This window comes from Panthera leo, chromosome A2 (genome assembly GCF_018350215.1).
Source record: "Panthera leo isolate Ple1 chromosome A2, P.leo_Ple1_pat1.1, whole genome shotgun sequence".
In the NCBI taxonomy this organism is placed as follows: domain Eukaryota; kingdom Metazoa; phylum Chordata; class Mammalia; order Carnivora; family Felidae; genus Panthera; species Panthera leo.
This window is the reverse complement of record NC_056680.1, coordinates 140,253,782-140,278,975: the sequence shown is the minus strand read 5'-3', so window position 1 is coordinate 140,278,975 and position 25,194 is coordinate 140,253,782. Positions and strand designations below refer to the sequence as shown.

Sequence of the window (25,194 nt, the reverse complement as noted above, 5' to 3'; positions counted from 1 at the left end):
CAGCTCAGGTCATGATCTCACAATTTGTGGGTTCAAGCCCCAGGTTGAGCCCTGCATCAGGCTCTGTGCTACAGCTTAGAGCCTGGAGCCTGCATTGGATTCTGTTGTCTCCTTCTCTTTCTGCCCCTCCCCCACTCGCACTGTGTCTCTCTCTGTCTCTTGAAAATAAATAAATGTAAAAAAAATTAAAATAAATGAGTAAATAAATAAATTTTTGTAGAATTCAACTGTGAAGACATCTGATTCTGGACTTTTGTTTGGAATGTTTTTTTTTACTATGGATTTGATTTTATTGCTGGTAATTGGTCTGTTCAGATTTTGCATTTCTTCCTGATTCAGTTTTGGGAGGTTATATGTTTTTAGGAATTTATCCATTTTATTCTAGTTGGCCCAATTTGTTAACATATAATTTTTGTAACATTCTCTTATAACCCTTTTTATTTCTGTGGTGTCAGTTGGTATTTCTCCTCTTTCATTTCTAATTTTGCTTATTTGAGCACTTTTTTTGTTGTTTTTTTTTGTTTCTTTTTTTTTATGAGTCTGGCTACAATTTTTTTATTTACTTTTTTATCTTTTCAAGGAACCAGATTCTGGTTTCATTGATGTGTTCTATTGCTCTTTTAGTTTCTATTTTATTTGTTTCTTCTCTAATATTCATTATTTTCTTTATTCTGTTGGCTTTGGGGTTTGTTTGTTCTTTTTCTACCTCCTTTATGTGTGAGGTTAGGTTGTTTATTTGCGATTTTTCTTGCTTCTTGAGGTAGACCTCTAGTGCTATAAACTCCCCACTTAGGACAGCTTTTGCTGCATCCTGAGGACTTTGGACCATTGTGTTTTCATTTTCACTTATTTCCGTATATCTTTTGATTTCCTCTTTGATTTTTTGGTTGACCCATTCATTGTTTGGTAGCATGATATTTAACCTCCATGTATTTTTACTCTTTCCAGATCTTTTCTTGTGATAATTTCTAGTTTCATAACATCATGTTCAGAGAAGATGCATGGTATGACATCAATCTTTTTGGCACTTGCAAAGAATCTGTATTCTGCTGTTTTAGGATGGAATGTTCTGAATATATCTGTTAGATCCATCTGATCCAAAGTGTTATTCAGAGCTACTGTTTCCTTTTTGATTTTCTGTTTGGATGATTGATCCATTGAAGAAAGTGGGGTGTTAAAATTCCCTACTATTATTGTATTACTATCAATTACTTCCTTTATGTTTGTTATTATTTGCTTTATATATTTGGGTGCTCCCATGTTGGATGCATAAATATTTATAATTGGTATAGCTTCTTGTTGGACTGTTCCCTTTATTTTTATGTAGTCCCCTTCTTCAACTCTTGTTACAGTCTTTGGTTTAAAATCTAGTTTGTCCAATATAAGTATTGCTACCCTAGCTTTCTTTTCACTTTCATTTGCATGGTAAGTGCTTTTCCATCTCTTACTTTCAATCTGCATATCTCTTTAGGTCTGAAATGAGTCTCTTGTAGGCAGTATATAGATGGGTCTTGCTTTTTAATCCATTCCATCACCCTATGTCTTTTGATTGGAATGTTTAGTCTATTTATTTATTTATTTTTGTTGGTGTTTTGATTTGGTTTTGGTTTGGGGTTTTTGTTGTTGTTGTTGTTGTTGTTGCTGTTATTGTTGTTTGTTTTTCTTTTGACCAGATCTTTATTCAAAATTAGCTGTTCATAATGATTTGACTTCTACAGAAAAAACAAATTTAAGTTTTTATGCAGCAGGCTTCCTTTCTTCTATGGTGGGTTTCTTTTCAGCAGACTTCTTCTTAGCTGCTGGTTTCTCAGTAGCTGCAGCCTTTTTTCCTACTAAAGGTTTCTTCTGCTTCTTAACACCAACAGCCTTCTTTCCTTTCTTCTCTACCACAGACCTTTTGCCTGGAACCCCCTTCTCATCTGATTTGGCTCCTAAGGCTACTGCTGCCTTATCCATCCGGAGTTTGTGATTCTTGGCCAGGCGAAGAATGGTGTTATATATAGTGCATGGTCTTTGCATATGGGTTTAGCTTCAGTATGATTCTCAGGTTTTCTGTCGACTTCAGGACTCTGTGATGAATCTTCTTGCATGGTACTCAGAGGGCTCTTTGGATCTCTGAGCTTTTCAAGATTCTGCTAAGGTCTGTGTTAAGTGTCTTATGCATGGAAGTAGGCAGCCTTACACCAAGTGCCATACAGATCATCTAACTTGCAGAAAGTACTTTCAGTCCAAGTGCAGAAATGTCCTACGTGCCCACCAGGAGCAAGTTTCAAAATGTTCAGTTTGCTTGCATTAAGTAATTCCAGGGATGTTTCTGAAGGTCTTGATACTGTTGTCCTCATTATACATGATACAAGGTCCCCTGCACTGGATATGACGACAGTTCTTCATCTTACCTTTGCCAGCTCTCATTTGCTGAGAGGCATAGACCTTTTTCATATCATTCCAGGCTTTAAGTTTCTTAAGAAGCAAAACAACCTCTTTGATCTTCTTGTAGCCTTCACCTTTATCTTTAACCACCAAAGAAAGTTCAGGAACTTCCTTCATACAATGACTTTTAGAATGACCAGTGCTGGTAAGGTTGAGGCAGCCAGGGCAGAGCAGATGGCATATTGCTTCTGTGTTATGTTTACTCTGAGGTGCCAATGGTGGCCTAATTTGGTTGGTACAAACATGTGGCCCCCATGACACATATTTCCAGAAGCACCCTGGCTGCAACAGTGAGTCCCATGCCTCAAACTCTGGGAATTCAAGCCATGGTTCTGCCAGTACTGGTTTGATGACCTGCTAATTCATTGACAGCATATGACTGTCTGTTGTTTTTGTGCAAGTTGGTGTGAACAAAGTTCGCAATATCAGGTTTAATGGAAGCCTTGAATACAGCAGGCAAAGTAACATTTTTGCCCGATGACATTCCCTTTTCAGAATACACTGATGTCAATGGGCAAGCAGTTGTCATTCTGGGAAGAGGAGAGGGCCACACTCCTCTCAATCCCGAGGCTCCTATAGGAAAAGTGTTTGGTTTATTTAAATTCAAAGTAATTATTGACAGGTGTGTGCTTAAAGTGATTATCAATACGTGTGTGCTTACTGCCATTTTGTTACTTGTGTGGTTGTTTTTGTAGTTCTTCCTTCCTTTCTTCTCTTCCTCCCTATTCTTAGGGTTTGCTGGCTGTCTTTGGTGATATACTTGGATTCCTTCCTCTTTATTTTTTGCATATCTGTTACTGGTTTTTGATTTGTAGTTACCACTAGGTTTATATATAACATTTTATGCATATAGCTGTCTATATTGTTGATGGTCACTTAAGTTTGAACCCATTCTTTACTCTCCCCCCTCCCCATTTTAGGTATATGGTGCCATACTTTACATCCTTTTGTAAATTCCTTGACTGATTTCTATAGGTTTACTTAATTTTAGTACTTTCGTGTTTCCTACTTTTCTTACTTCTGCTTATGGTCTTTCCTTTTCACTCAGAGTCCTCTTATTTTTAAAACATTTTTTTAACGTTTATTCATTTTTGAGAGACAGAGAGAAACACTGTGAGCAGGGGAGGGGCAGAGAGAGAGGGAGACACAGAATCTGAAGCAGACTCCAAGTTCTGAGCTGTCAGCCCAGAGCCCGATGCAGGGCTTGAAGCCATGAACTGTGAGATCATGATCGCTGAGAGTTCTGGTAACACTAGTTTAGTGGTTATGAATTCCTTTAACTTTTGTTTTTCTGGGAAACATCTTCTCTCTCCTCTTCTGAATGATATCCTTGCTGAATCAAGTATTCTTGGCTGCAGGTTTTTTCTATCATCACTTTGAATATATCATGCCACTCCTGTCTGGGCTGCAAAGTTTCTGCTAAAAAATCTGCTGATAGCCTTATGGGGATTCCCTTGTATATAACTGTTTTCTTTTCTCTTGCTGCTTTTAAAATTCTACCCTTATCACTGCTTTTTACCATTTTAATTACTGTGTGACTTGGTGTGGACCTCCATGGGTTGATTTTACTGGAGGCTTCCTAGATGTGGATTTCTGTTCTCTTGCCCAGATTTGGGAACTTTTCAGCTATTATTTCTTTAAGTAAATTTTCTGCTCCCTTTTCTCTCTCTTCTCTGTCTGGAATCACTTTAATGTGAATTTTGTTACACTTGCTGGTGTTGCTGAGTTCCCCAAGTCTATATTTACTTACTTATTGTTATTTTTTGTTCTCTTTCTTGTTCAGCTTGATTTCCAATAGTCTCTCCTCCTCAGGTTGCTGATCCATTCTTCTGCTTCTCCCAGTCTACTTTTTATTCCATCTAATGTATTTTTAACTTCACTTCTTAAGTTTTACATCTCTGATTGGTTCTTTGGTTCTTTTTTTTTTTTTTTTTTATGTTTTCTATCTCTTTCTTGAGGGTCTCACTGAGGTCTTCCACTGTTTTCTCAAGTCCAGTGAGAATCTTTATGACCATTACCTTAAATTCTCTATCAGACATATTACTTACTTCCATTTTGTTTAGCTCTATTGGTGTGATTTTGTCCTATTCTTTCATTTGGGATGTGTTCCTTGCCTCCTCATTTTGTCTAGCTATCTGTGTCTCTTTCTGTGGGTTAGGAAAGTTAGCAGTGTCTCCTACTCTTGAAAGTAGTGGCTTTATGAAGAAGTCCTGTAGTGCCCTGCAGTGCAGTGTTCCCTGTTCACCGGAACCTTGTGCTTCAGGGATGTCTCCTGTGTGTGTTGCATGCACCCTATTGTTGTGGACGAGCTGCATTTACCTTTAGTTCAGTCATCTGCAATTGCTCTCTTTGTTGTGGGCAGGGTTTGGTCCCTGTATTGGTAGCTGGCCAATCTTCCCAGAGCTGTTTTCTATTGGCAGTGTCATGGTATAAGGTTTCTTGGCTTCTGGCAATCTACTAGGGCTTTCCCTTCCCTCTTGTTCCTCCCACCTATTTCATTATCATGAAGAAACAAAAAGAGAAGAGAGAAGGACTATTTTTTCTCTGCTTTTCTTTATACATTTCATTCTGAGGCTAGTTGTCTTATACCCAAATTAGAAAATATTGTTGAAGTGATTCTTAGGGATTATGGTCAAGTTTGAAATCTATCTATCCCATTTGAATAAGAATAAATTTTTGCAGTTCTAGAAGTCTCCAGTTCTCAGTTAACTTGCTGCTAGGCTAGTAACCTTCATAAGGTGAACTGTTGTTGATCAATTTCAGTATAATAATTATAGAAGATCTTCTGGAAATATTTAAGAAAAAGGATAATTTCATTTTATTTTATTCTTGTGCAGTGTGCTAGACACTATTTTAGCTTTATGTATAATAGACTTATTGTACCTTCTGTGTTCTTTAGTAATACAACAAAAATTGCATCTTCATAAAGCATTTCATATTACAAAAATAAAAATGTAATTTAAAAAATGACATTAAATACGTTAGGTATAGAAGGCAGTGTTTTGAGGAAACAGTTTTATCTTTGTAAAACTTTCCCCATAATGAGATATTTATATGGTTTTAACATTATAACTTCATGTCAAGAAACTTAGTTAATGAAAGTCAAGTGGAAAAAAATGCAAATTAATTATTATTCAAAATGTCAGAGTAAATTTATATGCAAAACTAAAATATTTAGGATTAAAATTCATCTTTAAATTGGATTCTAAGTATAAATAAGATGCATATATTATGAACTGCAGTGGGTTAGTAGGGAGAAGTATAAATGATCACAATCTTAGATAATTACCTCAGTAGGGCATACAGTCCTTTTCAATAACTCAACACTGATACTCCTTTCAATTTTTAAGAAACTATCTTTGATACATTTATGTTGTTTGGTATTTCTAGGGAATCCTGTCACGTTGTTTAGATCTTTATAAGAACTTTGAGATGTCGTTATTAGTAAGAGAACTATATAGCATTAAATTTTAAGCATAAACAATATTCCCAGAACTTCATGAAGATTAGAGTCAGGCTTCCCAATAGCCATTCACAGGACTAGACCTGAATGAAACTGTCCTGGGCAACAGTGAGACACTGCAAGTTTGTCTTTGCCATCCAACTTTTTCTTCTTCCCAGGACCCCTACAGACCTGGTTTATTTGAGCCTGTGGCCCCAGAAAGCATCCCACATTGCAGAACTACCACAATTTACCATAGATTCTTGAGCCATACCTGCAGAGCCACCTCAATATAAAACTTCTACTTTTTCCATGTGTATTTGTGTCTAGAATGTAATTAAGATTTAGGCACACCCAATTGATTTGCTTTCAGTAGTCTGTAAAAACTAATTTGGCCAAGATACAAATAGGTTTGGTGAGTTTCTGCAGCATTGACCATTTTTTCTGCCACTTGTGCCTTTCTTCTTTTTTTTTTTTTCTTTTGGAAACAGTTTTATTGAGACAGAAGATAAACCATCCCCCATCCCCTTTCTATTCTGATGCCACAAGTTGTAATGAAATATTGGCAATAGGAGGAGCAGTTGGGAATTGTAGTGAATCCCCTGAAGTTTACTTCCAAAGTTACTCAAAATCGTGTTGCACATACATGCCATTCATGAAAACACAATGTGTCCTACTAGAGTGTAAATAATATTCACCCCACTGTATCTTACATTTCTTTTAAGATCACGGTGTCTTGCTTAGTCATCTAATATTTAATACTGGTGTTTTAGAGTAATTCTTCCCAAGAGATTTAAACTATCACTCTTGGGGCACCTGGGTAGCTCAGTTAGTCAAGCATCCGACTTCAGATCAGGCCATGACCTCACCACTCATGGGTTTGAGCCCCGCATCGGCTCTGTACTAACAGCTCAGAACCTGGAGCCCACTTCAGATGCTGTGTCTCCCTCTCTCTGCCCCTCCCCCACCTCTTTCTCTCTCTCTCTCTCTCTCAAAAATAAATAAACATTAAAAATTTTTTTTTAAATTGTTGCTCTCAATTTTCCTAGTGAAATCGCCTCTCACCATTCCCTATTCAGACGGCTAATTCTCCCACAGTGGCTATATATAATTACTTGTAGTTTTTACTGATGTTTGTTTTTAACTGTAGTTTAATATACGACCTATACATTTTTAATAATTATGGTGACTTGCATTTATACACCATCGTTCACCTTGAAAGATCCCAAAGCACCTTTCCAAACTATACACTTCTCACATAAATAAATGCCAGGCAACATTAAGGATGATGGAAACAGCCAGTCACACAATTAACATGCTGTTTACCTAACTCCTGAAAAATATAGATGCTTCCCAAGACCCGAGCTAATATCAATCATAGGAGATGCTTCACTGAACACCATGCCACAGGCTGATATCATCTCTCACTATTGACATAAGCCACTTTTTTATTAATTTATTTTTTAATTTACATCCAAGGTAGTTAGCATATAGTGCTATAATGATTTCAGGAATAGATTCCAGTGATTCATCCCCTGTGTATAATACCCAGTGCTCATCCCAACAAGTGTCTTCCTTAATGCCACTTACCCATTTAGCCTCTCCCCCACCCCCAGAAACCCTCAGTTTATTTTCTGTATTTAAGTCTCTTATGTTTTGTCCCCCTCCTTGTTTTTAGATTTCTTTTTTTGCTTCCCTTCCCTTATGTTCATCTGTTTTGTATATTAAAGTCCTCATATGGGTGATGTCATATGATATTTGTCTTTCCCTGATTAACTAATTCGCTTAGCATAATACCCTATAGTTCCATCTAGATGCAAATGGCAGGATTTCATTCTTTTTGATTACTGAGTAATACTCCATTGTGTGTGTGTGTGTGTGTGTGCGTGCGTGTGTGTATTGGGAAGACACACCATGGCTTCTTTATCCATTCATCCATCGATGACATTTGGGTTCATTCCATACTTTAGATATTGTCAATAGTGCTGCTATAAACATTGGAGTACATATGCCCCTTCGAAACAGCACACCTGTATCCCTTAGATAAATACCTAGTAGTGCAATTGCTGGGTCATAGGGTAATTCTATTTTTAATATTTTGAGGAACCTCCATACTGTTTTCCAGAGTGGCTGCACCAGCTTGCATTCCCACCAGCAGTGCAAAACAGGTCCTCTTTCTCTACATGGTCACCAACATCTGTTATTGCCTGAGTTATTTATTTAAGCCATTCTGACTGGTGTGAGGTGGTATGTCATTGTGGTTTTAACTTGTATTTCCCTGATGATGAGTGATGTTGACCTTTTCTCGTGTGTCAGTTGGCCATCTGGATGTCTTCTTTGAAGAAAAGTCTATTTATGTCTTTTGCCCATTTCTTCACTGGATAATTTGTTTTTTGAGTGTGGGGTTTGATAAGTTCTTTATAGATTTTGGATACTAACGCTGTATCTGAAGGGTCACTTGCAAATATCTTCTCCCATTCTGTTGATTGCCTTTTAGTTTTGCCGATGGTTTCATTCACTGTGCAGAAGCTTTTTATCTTGATGAGGTCCCAGTAGTTCATCTTTTGTTTCCCTTGCCTCTGGAGATGTGTTGAGTAAGAAGTTGCTGTGGCCAAGGTCAAAGAGGTTTTTGCCTGTTTTCTCTTCTATGATTTTGATGGCTTCCCATCTTATGTTTAGGTCTTTCATCCTTTTGGGTTTATTTTTGTGTATGGTGTAAGAAAGTGGTCCAGGTTCATTCTTCTGCATGTTGCTGTCCAGTTTTCCCTGCACCATTTGCTGAAGAGACTCTCTTTATTCAATTGAATATTCTTTCCTGCTTTGTCAAAGATTAGTTGGCCATACATTTGTGGGTCCATTTCTGGATTCCCTATTCTGTTCCATTGATCTGCGTGTCTGTTTTTGTGTGAGTACCATACTGTCTTGATGATTACAGCTTTGTAATACGTCTTGAAGTCTGTGATTGTGATGCCTTCCACTTTGGTTTTCTTTTTCAGGATTGCGTTAGCTATTTTGGGGTTTTTTTTGGTTACATACAAATTTTAGGATTATTTCTTCTAGCTCTGTGAAGAATTCTGGTGTTATTTTGATAGGTATTGCATTGAATATGTACATTGCTTTGGGTAACATTGACATTTTTACAATATTTGTTCTTCGAATCTATAAGCATGGAATATTTTTCCTTTTTTTTTTTTTTTTGGTGTTGTCTTCAATTTCTTTCATAAGCTTTCTATAGTTTTCAGTGTATAGATTTTTCAACTCTTTGGTTGGATTTATTCCTAGGTATTTTATGGGTTTTGGTGCAATAGTAAATGGGATTGATTCCTTGATTTCTCTTTCTGTTGCTTCATTATTGGTGTATAGGAATGCAACCAATTTCTGTGCATTGATTTTATACCCTGCGACTTTGCCGAATTCAGTTCTAGCAGTTTTTTGGTGGAATCTTTTGGGTTTTCCATATAGAGTATCATGTCGTCTATGAAGAGTGAAAGTTTGACTTCCTCTTTGCTGATTTGGATGCCTTTTATTCCTTTGTGTTATCTGATTGCTGAGGCTATGACTTCTAATACTATGTTGAATAACCTTGGCGAGAGTGGACATCCCTTCATGTCCTGACCTTAGAGGGAAAGCCCTCAGTTTTTCCCCATTGAGGTTGATATTAGTAGTGAGTCTTTCATATATGGCTTTTATGATCTTGAGGTATAATCCTTCTATCTCTACATTCTTGAGGGTTTTTATCAAGAAAGGATGCTGTATTTTGTCAAATGCTTTCTCTGTAAATACTGAGAGGATCATGTGGTTCTTGTCCTTTCTTTTATTGATGTGATGTATCACATTGATTGTTTTGCCGGTATTGAACCAGCCCTGCATCCCAGATATAAATCCCACTTGGTCTGGTGAATAATTCTTTTAATGTATTGTTGGATCTGGTTAGGTAATGTCTTCTTGAGCATTTTTGCATCCGTGTTCATCAGGGAAATTGGTCTGTAGTTCTCCTTTTTAGTCGGGTCTTTGTCTGGTTTTGGAATCAAGGTAATGCTGGCTTTATAGAATGAGTTTGGAAGTTTTCCTTCCATTTCTATTTCCTGGAACAGCTTCAAAAGAATTGGTCTTAACTCTTCTTTAATGTTTTGTAGAATTCCCCTGGAAAGCTATCTGGCCCTGGACTCTTGTTTTTGGGAGATTTTTGATTACTAATTTGATTTCTTTACTGATTATGGATGTATTCAACTTTTCGATTTCCTGTTTCAGTTTTGGTAGTTTATATGTTGCTAGGAATTTGTCCATTTCTCACAGATTGCCCATTTTATTGGTGTATAATTCCTCATAATATTCTCTTATTATTGTTTGTATTTCTTCTGTGTTGGTTGTGACCTCTCCTCTTTCATTCTTGATTTTATTTATTTGGGTCCTTTCCTTTTCCCTTTTGATCAAACTCACTAGGGGTTTATCAATTTTGTTAATTCTTTCAAAGAACCAGCTTCCGGTTTCATGGATCTGTTCTACTGTTTTTTGTTTGTTTGTTTCGATAGCATTGATTTCTGCTCTAATCTTTATTATTTCCTGTCTTCTGCTGGTTTTGGGTTTTATTTGCTGTTCTTTTTCTAGCTCTTTGAGGTATAAGGTTAGGTTGTGTATCTGAGACCTTTCTTCCTTCTTTAGGAAGGCCTGGATTGCTATATAGTTTCCTCTTGTGACTGCCTTTGCTGAGTCCCAGAGGTTTTGGGTTGTGGTGTTATCGTTTTCACTGACTTCCATATATTTTTAAATTTTTTTTAACTTCTTGTTTAGCCCATTCATTCTTTAGTAGGATGTTCTTTAGTTTCCAAGTATTTGTTATCATTCCAAATGTTTTCTTGTGGTTGATCTCAAGTTTCATAGTGTTGTGGTCTGAAAATATGCATGGTATGATCCCTATTTTTTTGTACTTGTTGAGGGATGATTTGTGTCCCAGTATGTGCTATTCTGGAGAAATTCCATGTGCACTTTAGAAGAATGTATATTCTGCTGCTTTAGGATGAAACGTTCTAAATATATCTATTAAGTCCATCTGGTCCAGTGTGTCATTCAAAGCCATTGTTTCCTTGCTGATTTTCTGTTTAGATTATCTGTCCATTGCTGTAAGTGAGGTGTTGAAGTCCCCTACTATTATGGTATTGTTATCAATGAGTTTCTGTATGTTTGTGAATAATTGATTTATATATTTGGGTTATTCCACATTTGGAGAATAAATATTTACAATTGTTAGATCTCTTTGGTGGATAAACTACTTAATTATGATATAATGCCCTTCTTCATCTCTTGTTACAGTCTTTATTTTAAAATCTAGATTGTCTGATATAAGTATGGCTACTCCGGCTTTCTTTTGGTAATCATTAGCATGATAGATGGTTCTCCATCCTCTCACTTTCAATCTGAAGGTGAGTTTAGGTCTAAAATGGGTCTCTTGTAAACAGCATATAGATGGATCTTGTTTTCTTATCCATTCTGTTACCCTATGTCTTTTGATTGGAGCATTGAGTCCATTGACATTTAGAGTGAGTACTGAAAGATATGAATTTATTGCCATTATATTCCCTATAGAGTTGGAGTTTCTGGTGCTGTTCTCTGGTTCTTTCTAGTCATTGTTGCTTTTGGTGTTTGTTTGTTTGTTTTCATCTTTTCTCCCCTCAGAGAGTCCCCCTTAAAATTTCTTGCAGAGCTGGTTTAGTGGTCATGAACTCCTTTAGTTTTTGTTTGGGAAAATTTGTATCTGTCGTTCTATTTTGAATGACAGTCTTGCTGTATAAAGAATTCTTGGCTGCATATTTTTCCAATTCAGCACATTGAATATATCCTGCCACTTCTTTCTGGCCTGCCAAGTTTCTGTGGACAGATCTGCTACAACATTATGTGTCTACCCTTGTAGGTTAAGGACTTTTTTCCCCCTTGCTGCTTTCATTCTTTCCTTGCCTGAGTATTTTGTGAATTTGACAGTGATATGCCTTGTTGATGGTAGGTTTTTGTTGAATCTAGTGGGAGTTCTCTGTGTTTCCTGGATTTTGATGTCTCTTCTCAGGTTAGGAAAGTTTTCCTCTATGATTTGCTCACATAAAACAGCTACCCTTTTTTCTCTCTCTTCATCTTCTGGGACTCTTATGATTCGGATGTTATTCCTTTTTTATGAGTCACTGAGTTCTCTAATTCTTATATCGTGCTCTTTTGCTTTAGTTTCCCTCTTTTCTTCTGCTTTATTATTCTCTGTAAGTTTGTCCTCTGTATTGCTGATTTGATGCTCTGCTTCATCTATCCTTGCTGCTGTGGCATCCAATCGAGATTGCAGCTCAGTTATAGCATTTTTAATTGTGTCCTGGCTAGATTTTACTTCCTTTATCTCCGCAGAAAGGGTTTCTGTGCTTTTTTCAACCCCAGCTAGTATTCTTATTATCATGATGCTAAATTCTGGTTCAGACATCTTGCTTGTATCTGTGTTGATTAAGCCCCTCGCTGTCATTTCTTCCTGTTCTTTCTTTTGGGGTGAATTTCTTCATTTTGTCATTTTGAAGAAAGAGTTAATAAAATAAAAAAAATTAAAAAATAAAAGTTAAAAAGTTAAAACAACACAAAAAAATCAAATAAAGGATGCTAGCTCCTAGGTGTATTTTGGTCTGGTTGTTCAAAGAAGCTTGATAGAATAGAGAAAAAAGTGAAAGAAAATAAAAGAAAGGAAAAAAAAAGGGAAAATGTTTAGAAGTTTAAAAAGATGAATACAATGAAATGATGAAAGTAAAATAGAATTAAAAAATTTATGAGAAAATAAAAAATGTATAAAAAAATTAAACAAAAATCTTTTAATAAAAATGGAAAATAAAAATAAATTTTTTCTCTTTCTGTATTCAAGAATAAGAAAAGAAAAAGAAAAAATAAAATAAAGATGGACCAGGAACAGAATGAAATATAATTATAATTACATCCAGTTTCCCTTAGAAGTCAAACTATGAAGCACTTTATAATCCATAAGCTAATCAGGCAGAGAAATTTGTGGTGTTCCACTAGAACATGGTGACCTAGTTGGGCATATCTTGTGTAGTGGCTCTGTTCTCCACTAGATGGCGCTGCTAGTGGAGAAAGCACTAGCACTGGGGTGGATAGTTGTGGCATGTGTATGTGTGTATGTGCATGCATGGGAGGGGTGAAAATGGTGTCACCCAGCTACCCAGTCTCTAGTATCAGAACTCTGTGCTCTCACCAACTGGCAGCAACCAAGCACCCCTCCTTTGTCTCTGTCTTCCATTCACTTCCTGTTTCTACACTGTCTATAACCAAGCCATCAGCCTGCCAGGTGGCACCTCCCTCCCGAGATTTATCTCAGATGGAGCCGCGTTTTCCAACTCTTCACTTCTGAGGGCCCTACGGCTTTGACCTGCTCATAACCTCTGGGGGAGGGTCTCTCTGAGCAATGGCTGGGTACCAGCCCGCCCCCTGGAACATTCCACAACTGTGCTGCTGCAGATGCCCAGAGACTGCGGTTGCATGCCAATCTGTCCCAGAAAAAGATTTTGAGATTGTGTAGCAGCCGTGTTTCATGGATTATGGTAAATCACAACACCCATCTGGCTCCAGGCTTCAGTGAACCCTTAACGTCCTTGTTCCAACATTTGAGGATGTGTCTGTTCTCTGGGGTCTACTGGGACCTTTGCCTGTGGGGAGGCACACAGCCTGTACCAAATGTCCTCCCAGTAGGGAAACCACCTCTCCCCGTGTGGCCTGAGGACCCCTCAATCTTGCTGTCTACTCCTGGGGATTTGCCTTTCCCACCAGAGCACCACCAGGTATTGAGCTGTGGGGTTTCAGACTCCGCTCCCCTTGTTTACAGTCTTAATGGAATTTAAACCCTCTCCTTCTCTCCTTTCTCCTTTTTTTTGTTCAGTCCTTTGCAGTCTTTTTCTCCTTTCTCCCTTTTCTGTTCAATCCACTCTTTCTCTTTCTCTCTAGCTGCTCTCAAGGTGTAGTGCTTTTCCTGTATTCTCCCTGCCCCCCTACCCCCCCATCTCCGTCCTCTCTTTGCAAGCAAAAACAGCTCCCTAGGAGCGCCTGGGTGGCTCAGTTGGTTAAGCATCTGACTTTGGCCCAGGTCATGATCTCATGACTTATGAGTTCGAGCCCTGCATCGAGCTCTGTGTGGACAGCTCAGAGCCTGGAGCCTCTTCAGATTCTGTCTTTCTCTCTCTCTTTGCCTCTCCCCTGCTCACACTCTGTCTGTCTCTGTCTCTCAAAAATAAATAAACATTTAAAAAAGTTTAAAAAAAAAAACAGCTCCCTACCCTCCACGGCTTCTCTCTCCCCCAGTTCACCTCTCCATGCCACATACCTGTGGTTCTGTGGTTCAAGTTGTGCAGATTGTTGTGTTAATCCTCAGATCAATTTGCTATGTGTGCAAGATGGTTTGATGTTGATCTAGCTACATTTCAGGGATGAGACACAAAAAAAAAAAGTTCCATGCTGCTCTACCATTTTGGCCCTTCACTTGTGCCTTTCTAAAGACTATGAGAAAGATAGAGAAAGTCACTATACTCTGTTACTAGTAACTAAAATGTCACTTCTGAGAAAATAAATAGAAATAAGAATATGTACTTTTATGGCAACTGAAAGAAAACAAGAGACTGAAACTAATATATATTGGATAGCTAGCGTGTGTGAGATACCACATCTATCTTATGATAGATGCTATTTAGATTAGGAAGCTGAAAATTTGTCTGATTAAATTATTGGTCCAAGGATGGACCATGGTGTTTTGCATAGTTTAAGGCTAGCCCTAGCAAACTTCTTTTACTTTGCTCACACCCCTACTCTACCTCTGTTCTTCTGAGATATTTTCAAATATTGAATAAAAATTAAAAGTGAGTAGAATACCATATTTAACTTTAAATTTACAATAATGATTTTAAACTGACAAGAACTTATTTTTGCAAATAAGAACTTTTTCTTTTCTCAAACAAGTAGGTCATTCTAGTACACTGGCTTGAGCATCAAACAAATTTCTTTAAATAAACGTACATCAACTTAAATGTTTTAAACACGTTCTTGATGTTTTTGTCTGTTTTTGCATTTTGTTTTTGCTTTAGACCACTTTGAGGAACTAGAAAATGGTAGGGACACTCCTGAGAAAAATACTCATTTGCCCAAAATGTGTTTCTATATCCCCTAGACCCTTTCCTTATACCCAAATTTTAAAATCTCTGAAAAGAGAAGACTGTGGTAAAAGGGAGATCTAAATAATATCACAAGCATTTGTTTAAAAGAAATCATGGGTTAATTTCTCAGAAAACAGAGTTTTAAAAGTAGCATGAATTGTTGACAATTACTACTGATAGAAGCACACATTGCAAGAGACTTTAAGTATTGATAAATGATGACAAGATTCAATGTAAATATTATGCTGCTTAGGACAGATATAAATTTTTTTTTCAGTAAGGAAATACAGCACATTTGCATTAGAAATTTTATCATGCTGAATTCTTAAGTATATATATGTGAAATCTCCATAGGTAATAATTTTTAATTCTTTGTAAAAGTTGTATTTGTGCTATGCAATGATTTTATTATTCTCTTTTTTCTTCTTCTTTCCTGCAATGTCTGGTTAACGCTTAAATCCCTCTAGACTTCAATTTCTGCTGATGGTAGGCAGCCTTTCTACCAAAAGAATAAGAGTAAATAATAGGAACAGAACAAATAAGCTTCATTTGTCAGTGTTCATTGGACTTTATTAATCCTCTGGGCCACACTCTATGTCTCCACAGCTAACTGTGCTGTTTTACTGGATGTGTGAAAATAGTCTTTAATCAAAAGTATGCCAAGTCATCTCTGGGAACAACGCTTCCCATTTGGATGAGGATAACCAGCTGGACATTGGGTGCTATTTAAGTTTGAATAGTAGTTAAAGAAAAACAAACTAATTTGTTCAAGAGCAGCATGAAAGACTCAAGGGAAATTGCTTATTGCTCTTGGCATTAGAAGTATTTAAAACCAATTGTGCCTTGAGTTCAGGGACCATATCGACTAGAAAGCATTAAAATTCCATGCAGTCAGCCCTGGACATGCTTGGAAGGATTCAGGATCCTTCTTCAACAGGATGATATTTGGAGAGTATAAATATTTTTATTGGATTCAGTTTGAGTTCCCCTCTCAGTAACGTCAGCCAACAAGTAAGTACTTTATAAGTGCATACTAGAATTATTATTCCCTTTGTATTTTTGTTGAATTTTACCAGAAGAAAGAACTGATAAATAACTAATAAACAAGCCAGTCACTCTTTTAGAGTGCCTAGATAAGATTTATTCTACTCATCTGTCAGTGTTTGGATTTTTTCCTGAATGCAATCTGTATTTCCCAAAATATAAAGGAGCAATGTCTACATTTTCTAAAGAAATCTGGGGTATACCTTTTATTTTTAAATTGTCTACTAACTCATGGATACAAAGTTTTTGTATTTTAGAGAAAGAGGAGTATAGAACTTTCTGGGTGTGTTGAATTTACTCAAGTAGATTTCTTTACAAGTAGAACAAATATGTGAAAACTCAGAATCCTTTTAATGTGCAGCTATATTTGGTTAATAACACAATGAAATTTTATATTATCTTTTATGTTAATCTCAGCATGAGTTTATTTAGCCAATTTTAAATTATATCTGTAAGTTACCTTTCCATTCATTTCTGCTTTTTTTGTTTTTTAAGTAAAACTTTCAGAGGTCAATAGTACACCGGTTTTCTGATGTCATTTTAATAAAGTACCTCCCCCTTGATTTGGTATGGCATATAAGATGTTTGGAGGTCACCACTGTCTAAATAACAAGTAAAAAGTTGAAGAAACTAAAAAAGAAACAATTTTTAGATTCATAACAAAGAGAGGTCATAGGGGAAACTGCTGCCCCCAACACTGGACAAACAGGTGAACAGAGAACTTACTAGAGCAGAACTCATAGGCCAAAATCTCTGTAGGAATCAGTGCCAGGGAAGGAAACTCTGAATTGTAATTGGCAAATTGGTAAAGGGTCATTGTGGACAACTCTGAGACTTAGAAACACCAGGGGCACCCAGTTGTATGGGCCTACACTACTGAGTTCATCACCAGGAATTCCACATAGTTCTCATAGTGATAACTAGAGAAAAAAACTCCTTTCTGATTCCTGCAGAGGGAGGGTAAAGAAACCATTTTGAAATATACCAGAGCATTCTGTTCTTGAAAATGTTTGTCCTCAGGAGAAGCGAATTAGCCAGAATCTAGTGTGCTGTGGTTTTACCAGAGCCTTACTGAACTGGGAGAAAGAAAATACCCAACTCCAGTCTATTTAGCCATTCTGTACCCCTAACAGGGGAGGTGAAAACTGAGAAACGTTTGTGTGGTTCACAGTCCAGAGTCCTAATGTCACTAAAAGACTGAGGCCTAATTATAGAACTATAGAATGCTTCCCCTCCCCCAACATTGTCACTGCATTACTAAAGGTCTGTTTGTAGCAGTTCCTGTTACCTAGCATGAGACAAACTAAAAGGCCAAAAACAGGATGAAGAGACAGAGCAAGCATCAGACCCAGACTCAGATATGGCAAGGGTGTTGGAATTATTAGACCAGGAATTTAAAACAACTGTTCTTTTTTAACGCTTTTTAAAAATATTTATTTATTTTTGGGAGAGTGTATGCAAGTAGGGGAGGGGCAGAGAGAGAAGGAGAGAGGGGATCCTAAGCAGGCTCTTTGGTAGCAGGCTCTGTGCTGACAGCAGAGAGCCTGACATGGGGCTCAAACCCACAAACTGTAAAATCATGACCTGAGCTGAAGTAGGATGCTTAACTGACTGAGCCACCCAGGTGCCCCTCTTTTTTGTATTCTTTATTGATCTAAAAAATAATAGTTTATTCAAAATAATAATAGCAATGTATTTGACTATGTCCATATATATTATGTATATATGTGTATGTTTATCCAAGCTTATATATGCCTATATGTGCTTATATATAAGTGAAATGAATGACATCGGTGATATAATGGATAGGAGAGAGGAATTAAGATCATTTTGTTATTATAAGGTGTTATACTGATGAAGTGATAGAGTATTATTGGAAGTGGACTTGGAGTACTTATAAATATATATTGAAAACTTTAAAGCAACCACTAAAAAAAGTAAAAAAAAAAAGTAAGTAAACCAGATACACTAAGAGTGGAGAGAAAATGGAATTACATAAAATGCACAATTAAAGGCACAAAAGGAAGAGAAAAGAGTAGAAGACAACAGGAACAAAGAACAAGAGCAACAAATAATAAACAGCAACTGATATGGTAGATATTAATCCAACTATATCAATAATCACTTTAAACATCAGGGGTCTAAATGCACCAATTAAAAGATAAAAATTGATAGAATGGATCAAAAAATGAGACCTAACCACATGTCTACAAGAAACCCATATAAATATAAAGATGCATATAGATTAAAAGTAAGTGAATGGAGAAAGATATACCATGCTAACACTAATCAAAAGAAGGCAGGACTAGCTATATTAATTTTGGTAGAGTAGACTTCAGAGAAAAGGAAGTCATCAGGGATAAAGAGCTACATATCATAACAAGAAAGGGGCCAGTATTATAAGAAGACATAATAATCTTTGACATGTATGTGCCTAACAACAGAGTCAAAGTACATGAGGCCAAACCTGATAGAACTGCAAAGAGAAATAGATGAATCCACTATTTTATTATTTTTTATTTTTATTTTTTTAATTTATTTATTATTTTTTATTATTTTTTATTTTTTTAATATATGAAATTTATTGTCAAATTGGTTTCCATACAACACCCAGTGTTCATCCCAAAAGATGCCTTCTTCAGTACCCATCACCCATCCTCCCCTCCCTCCCACCCCCCATCAACCCTCAGTTCTCAGTTTTTAAGAGTCTCTTATGCTTTGGCTCTCTCCCACTCTAACCTCTTTTTTTTTCCTTCCCCTCCCCCATGGGTTCCTGTTAAGTTTCTCAGGATCCACATAAGAGTGAAAACATATGGTATCTGTCTTTCTCTGTATGGCTTATTTCACTTAGCATCACACTCTCCAGTTCCATCCACGTTGCTACAAAGGGCCATATTTCATTCTTTCTCATTGCCACGTAGTACTCCATTGTGTATATAAACCACAATTTCTTTATCCATTCATCAATTGATGGACATTTCGGCTCTTTCCATAATTTGGCTATTGTTGAGAGTGCTGCTATAAACATTGGGGTACAAGTGCCTCTATGCATCAGTACTCCTGTATCCCTTGGGTAAATTCCTAGCAGTGCTACTGCTGGGTCATAGGGTAGGTCTATTTTTAATTTTCTGAGGAACATCCACACTGCTTTCCAGAGTGGCTGCACCAATTTGCATTCCCACCAACAGTGCAAGAGGGTTCCCGTTTCTCCACATCCTCTCCAGCATCTATAGTCAGTCTCCTGTGAATCCACTATTTTAATTGGACACGTCAACACCCTTCTATCAGATACGGACAGATCCAGCAGGTAGAAAGTCAGAAAACACATAGTTGAACTCAGCAACACCACCAAGCAACTGGATATAATGAATGTCTATAGACTATTTGTCTAACAACAGCAGAATATACTTTCATCTCCAGCTCACATGGAATATTTACCAGGATAAACCACATTCTGGGCCATAAAAAAAGACCTTAAGAAATTTAAAAGAATAGAAATCAAACAAAGTCTGATTTCAGACCACAGTTAAATTAAACTATAAATCAATAACAGAAAGACAGCTGGAAAATCCCAAGATACTTGGAGATGAAGCAACACACTTCCATAAAACACATGAGACAAGTAAAAGAAATAAATGTAGAGACATCACCATAGATCCCATGGATATTAAGAGAATAACAAAAGAATACCAAGAACAAGTCTATGCCCATAAATTTGATAACCTAGATGAAATGAACCAATTCCTTGAAAGACATAATCTGCCAAAACTCATGCAAAAAGAAATAGATAATCTGAATAGGCGTATATCTAATAAAGAAATTGGATCAGTAATTAATAATCTTTCAAAACAGAAAACATCAGGCCCAAATGGATTCACTGGTGAATTCTAACAGACACTTAAGGGGAGAATTACACCAATTCTCTATAATCTCTTTCAGAAGATAGAAGCTGAGGGAATACTTCCTCAGATTGGCAGTTTCTTATAAAACTAAGCATAGTTTGGCCATATGATCCAGCAATCACACTCCTTAGTATTTATCCAAATAAACTGAAAACTCACATCCACACAAAAACTTGCACACACGTATTTATAGCAGTCTTTTTCATAATTGCCCAAACTTAAAAGCAACCAAGATGTCCTTCAGTATGTGAATGGGTAAGTAAACTGTGATATATCCAGACTACAGAATATTACTCAATTTTACTCAAAAAAAAAAAAAAAAAGAAATGAGCTATTAAGCTATGAAAAGACATGGAGGAAACTTCAATGCATATTCCTAAGTGAAAGAAGCCAATCTGAAAAGGCTTCATATTGTTTAATTCCAATATATGACCTTCTGGAAAAGGCAAAACTGGGGGATATAAAAGGATCAGTGGTTACTAAGGGTTAGTGGGAAGAAAGAATGAATAGGTGGAGCACAGAGGATATTTAAGGCAGTGAAACTTGTGTGTATGATACTATAATGGTGGATACATGGGAAATTTAATAAGATAGTGCATATACCATAGAATGTACAACACTAAGAATGAACCCTACTGTAAACTACGGATTACAAAACCTGTGGATTTCCTAAGTGACCTTGGACAACTTATTACTTGTACAAATTATTATCTCTGAGCCTTAGTTTCCTCCTCTGTTAAATAAATATATCTGTATAGAAGTCAAAGTCACTTTTTTGGGGGGGATGATAATGATGTGTCAGTGTTGGCTTATTAATTGTAACAAATGTCCAGTCTGGTGAGGGATGTTGATAATAGCTATGTGTGTGTGGAGGCAAGGAGGTGTGGGAAATCTCTGTACCTTTCACTCAGTTGTGCTATGATCCTAAAACTGCGCTAAAATATAAAGTCTATTTAAAAAGATCCACATTTTCTAATTATAAGTGACATTAATATAAAAGTTTTTTTAGAACATGTTTTATATGGGCATATATATTTCATACTACTTTCAAATTAATTTATGAGGTGAGTACAAGCTTTTTTAAAAGAGGAAGATATTGAAATCTTTCCAAATTGTTATATTTAATATGCGCACCTGACAGTTTTTAGCTTTCTGAACCTAAGTGCACATAAAATATACAAATATTTTATAATCTTACCAACGAAAAAAATTAAACATTCATATGAAATACCTTACAATGCAAGTTGTCATATGTTTTTAGTTACCTTAGTACTTATTAGTTGCTTAATGTTAAATTGGATTTTAACCTATTCCAAAAAAGCAATGCACATATTGAGGTAGGCAAAGTATGGATATCAGTGAGGAAAACGTACCCAGGTCTTAATGGTTGAGAGCTTAGTGATCTAATCTTCTAGAGAACTAAGAGTATTTTCCTTCATTGTTGCTCATTTTCTTTATATCTAATGACACATAATGGCTCTAAACACAAAATGTTCTACTTGAAATGAAAAAGATAAGGTAGTTGCTTACCAGTTTTGGGTCTTATTTTTTCAAAAGTTATCTTTTTAAAATGTTCTATGAGTTTACAAAGAAGCAGAGTTTTGTAACCAAAAGATTTATTCAATCATACATTTATACATTCATTCCTTCATACATGCATATATGTGTTCATTCATCCAACCTATACCGATTGAACACTCCCTCCATGCCAGACACAACACAAAGAAAGCATCAAGAATGTAAAATGAACTACTCACAGCTACAGTCAATAAGGGTCTAACAGAGCAATAGATAAGAACGTCTGGCAAATAGGGAATCAGTAAACATTGTAGCAAGCGCAGTAAGAGGGATATGCATTTTCACACCTTTAAGAAAGGTGTACCGAATTTAGATTGGGGAAGATTCCTCAGTTAGGAATCAAAAATCTATATTCTATTCTTAGATTTTCCACTGAGAAAACCTGTGGGTTTCTTAAGTGACTTGGACAATTTATTTACTCATTCTTAACCTTCATTTCCTCTTCTGCTAAATAAGTATACATGTACAATAAGTCAGAGTCACTTTTTAAAGACATTCTTTTTTAAATTTTATTTCAATTCCAGTATAATTAACATACAGTGTTATATTATTTTCAGTTGTACATTCAGAGTTATTTTTGAGAATAAAGTGAACAAGTCTATGTCCAGGTGCTCCAGTGTTCTTCAGAACGCTAGTTTTGATTAAAAAAAAAAAAAACCCAGAAAACCAAAAACACAGCAAATTACCTCCTTGACCAAATTAAATCTGGCTGTTTCTCCTCTTATAGGGTCACAGTGCACCTTAACATAATCCCAATTAATTCTACAGAAAAGAACGTTCTTAATTTAATTGAATCCAGAGTTTCCCTAATTTATTTAGTCTCTGATTTTGCTCATAAAAGTATTGCTAAACATATCTTGGGTATTCTGTTCTTTGTAGTAACATTATTAAAATTTAAAGTACTCTATGGTTGGCAACCATAGAAGTACGTAATCTGTTTTATGTTATTTCTTCTATATTTAAATATGTAATATGTAATAATTTATTATTATTAATGCATATATCTTTACTCTTTTAAATTATAAACTCCTTCAGCTGGCACATTCTTTACTATTTATATTCCCCAGAGTTTGGCTTTTAATGTTTACCGAATAAATGTGTGAGTAAGAGTATATAAGAATTTATACATTTTTCTTGTTTAAATTACAAACACAGGGGCGCCTGGGTGGCTCAGTCAGTTAAGCATCCGACTTCGGCTCAGGTCGTGATCTCGCGGTCCGTGAGTTTGAGCCCCACGTTGGGCTCCGTGCTGACAGCTCAGAGCCTGGAGCCTGTTTCAGATTCTGTGTCTCCCTCTCTCTGACCCTCCCCCGTTCATGCTCTGTCTCTCTCTGTCTCAAAAATAAATAAACGTTAAAAAAAATTTAAAAAAAATTACAAACACAACTGAATTGTGTAGGTGAATATATGATTTTTGTCAGTTTCCTAAAATAATTTTCGTATTGTCTAATGCTCTTTTAGCCAACATTTATTAAGTACCTACTATGTGCTGGCACTATTGTGGACACTGTAGATTCACCAGAAAATAAAACATCCCAAAACACCAGCCCCCATGGAGCCTCCACTCTTATGGACAGAGAAAGACAACTAAAAATAGATAAGTAAATTGAATAGTATGTTAGGAATTAGTAAGTGTTATGAAGAATGTAGGTGGGGAAATGGAAGAGGGGGTGTCAGGCACTGTGGTTTGCCATTTCAAATAGTTGAGCCAGGGAACGGCATACAGGGAAGGGGACACTTGAACAAAGACTACAAGAGAGTGAGAGTGAGCATTTTAGGCTGAGAGAACAAGAATTGCAAAGGCCCTGAGGCACGAGTGTGCTAGGAGTCTTCCAGTAACAACAAGGGACCAGTTGTACTTGGAGTGAGTCAGAGAGATGATGAGAAACGTGATCATGTAAGGTCTGGTTGGCTATAGTAAGAATTTTGACTTTTACTATGAGTGAGATGGGAAGCATTGGAGGGTTTGAACCAAGAAACGACATAATCTGAGCTACGTTGTAAACAGGATCACTTTGCTTATAATGTCAGTACAGATTGTGGTGGGGCGAGGTGGAAGCAGGGAGACCAGTTAGGCAGGAGATGGTGGTGACCTGGATTAAGCGGGTAGGAGTTGTTGTCATGAGATGTGGTCAGTATTTGGATATACTTTGAGTTAAAGCCAGTATTTGGTTTACTTATGGAAAGTGGGCCAAAGACAGGAATCAAGGGTGATAACAAGGTTTTCTAAACTGTACAAATGGAAGGATTGAGTTGCCACTGAGAGGCAAAGGTTGATGTGTAGAGTAGAAGCTCTTTGTAGAAAGGTTGTCAGAGAAGCCTGGTAAACATCTAAGAGGAGAAATCAGGTAGGGAATTGGGTCTTTGATCATGAGGTTAGCAGGACAATCTTTTTTTTTTAATAGGCTTCACATCCAGCACAGGGCCCAGTGTGGGCTCTGAGATCAAGACCTGAGCTGAGTTCAAGAGTCGAACACTTAACTGACTGAGCCACCCAGGCTCTCCAGGACAGTCTTGATTAGAGACATGAATGTGAGAGTCATTAGTGTGTGGATGGTGTTTATGGTCCTGAAATGGAAAAGTGCACCCAGGGAATGCGTGTAGTTGGGAAAGACTAGAGAGTCAATGTTTGTGGAATCCAAAGTGTATGAATGTGGGAGTGTGTGTGTATGTGTGTGTGTTAAGGAAGTGAAATGGAAGTATGCTTGTATGTTGATGGAATGGTACAAAGAATCCTTGTCTAGAGAAAGACTTACTAGAGCAAAGTCCTAGAGAGACAATTAGGGTTGGAATCCAGTTTACTGGTGGAGGGATCCAGTCTGTTCCACTTACCATGCTGGGGGCTTTCCCAGGATCTTTGCCTAGTAAATGTTGCTCTAATAGTTTTACAAAAGAGAATACTGAGACTTATAGAATTTAAGTAATTTGCAAATGTAACATTACCAGTCAGTAGCAGAGCTGAAATTCGAGTTGTATTCTACTCCAAATCCAGTGCTCTTTCTACTTTCTCACAGCTGGAGAGCCATTAAAATGGTGACTTTAATGAGATATTTAACTTTGTGCATATAACTGGAGAAAAAGTGAAAAAACAAAAGTGCTATGTTAGGTAAATGTATTGCTTACTAATTATCTAGGGTTCAATTTATACACTGTGTTCTCCATATTTTTCTTATTTATACTCTCTACCTCTTGACCTCCAAAGCACATCTGCCTCCACATAAAGGGATGGGTGTGATTGGACAGAAGCATGATATAAAATGTACTTTAAAAAACAAAGATTTACTGTGGGAAGAGATCCAAATTACAGTTTTTTCTCTTAAATGGGCATTTTTTAGACTTTATCAACAGATCTAACATCTTCTCTAATAGAAAAGAGATATTTGAAAATGGATTCTATTTTAACTATAAGTCAGGTTCATAAGTCCTGTAAAATTAAAAGTAATAATGGGGTGCCTGGTAGCTCAGTTGGTTGAGCATCTCACTCTTGATTTCAGCTCAGGTCATGATCTCAGGGTCATGGAATCGAGCCCCACATCAGGTTCCATACCGAGCATGGAGCCTGCTTAAGATTCTCTCCCTCTCCCTCTCTCCCCCTCCCTCTGCCCCTCTCCCCTGCTTGTGTGCA

At 36.8% G+C, this 25,194-nt stretch overlaps 1 long non-coding RNA gene and 1 pseudogene across 1 annotated transcript in view; one reads left to right on the top strand and one right to left on the bottom strand.

The window, feature by feature from the left end:
* LOC122210692 overlaps window positions 1–25,194 on the top strand; it is a 490,688-nt gene that overhangs the window by 106,781 nt on the left and 358,713 nt on the right. The gene's annotated exons all lie outside the window — the stretch shown is intronic.
* Window positions 1,738–2,995, bottom strand: LOC122210688 (annotated as a pseudogene).